The sequence below is a fragment of the Triticum aestivum genome, chromosome 7B (assembly GCF_018294505.1).
Source record: "Triticum aestivum cultivar Chinese Spring chromosome 7B, IWGSC CS RefSeq v2.1, whole genome shotgun sequence".
Taxonomy (NCBI): domain Eukaryota; kingdom Viridiplantae; phylum Streptophyta; class Magnoliopsida; order Poales; family Poaceae; genus Triticum; species Triticum aestivum.
In genome coordinates, this window is record NC_057813.1 from 730691432 (window position 1) to 730692265 (window position 834).

Genomic DNA, 834 nt, shown 5'->3' on the forward strand with positions numbered 1-834 from the left:
AAGGGGGCGGCTGATGCGGGCGGGAAGGCGGGCGCCGTCGGGCGGGGCGGTGGCGGGGCCGAACCCCCGCGGGTGCCTGCGACGAGGGCGGTGTGGGTCGCGCGAGTCTGCGCCACCCGCATCCGGCGCTCCTCCAGCTTGAGGTACGCGACCACCTTGGCGAAGGTGGGCTCCGGGATGAGGGTGAGGTTGGAGGCGGCGTTCCCGAAGTCCTCGTTGAGGCCGCCGGAGAGGGTGCTGATGAGGAGCTCGTCGCCGATCTTTTCCCCGAGATCACGGAGCTCAACGGCGAGCTTCTTGAGGCGCATGCAAAAATCATCGATGGATGAGTCAAGTTGCTGGCACCCGTAAAACTCACCATAGAGGAGGACCTTGTGCTGCAGCCGATTGTCGGTGAAGAGGCCGTTGAGCTTGGTCCAGACCGCATAGGCGTCGTCCTCGTCGTTCACCACGGTGTGGAAGAGGTCGTTGGAGATGGTGAGATAGAACCAGCGGATGATGGTGGCGTCGAGGATCATCCACTCCTCGTCGTTGATCATGAGCGCCGAGTCCACGGTGCCGTCCACGTGGCCGTGTAGGAGGTACTCACGGAACACAAGCGAAAAATACCGCTTCCAAGAGGAGTAGGAGGCGGTGGTGTGATCGAGCTTGACCGGAACGCGCTCATGGATGTTGAGGTCGCGGACGAGGGTGACATCGGGACCGGCAAACGGGTTGGAAACAGTGGACGAGGAGGAGCTCATGGCTGGTTCGGCGCGGGTGGAGGAAGACGGGGGCGGGTGCGGCGCGGGTGGGAGGAGGAAGGGGAGGCTGGCGGTGCGGTTGGAAGGGGAG

At 64.4% G+C, this 834-nt stretch overlaps 1 pseudogene; it reads left to right on the forward strand.

The window, feature by feature from the left end:
- LOC123158654 (GDSL lipase-like) overlaps nucleotides 1-834 on the forward strand; it is a 6212-nt pseudogene that overhangs the window by 4492 nt on the left and 886 nt on the right.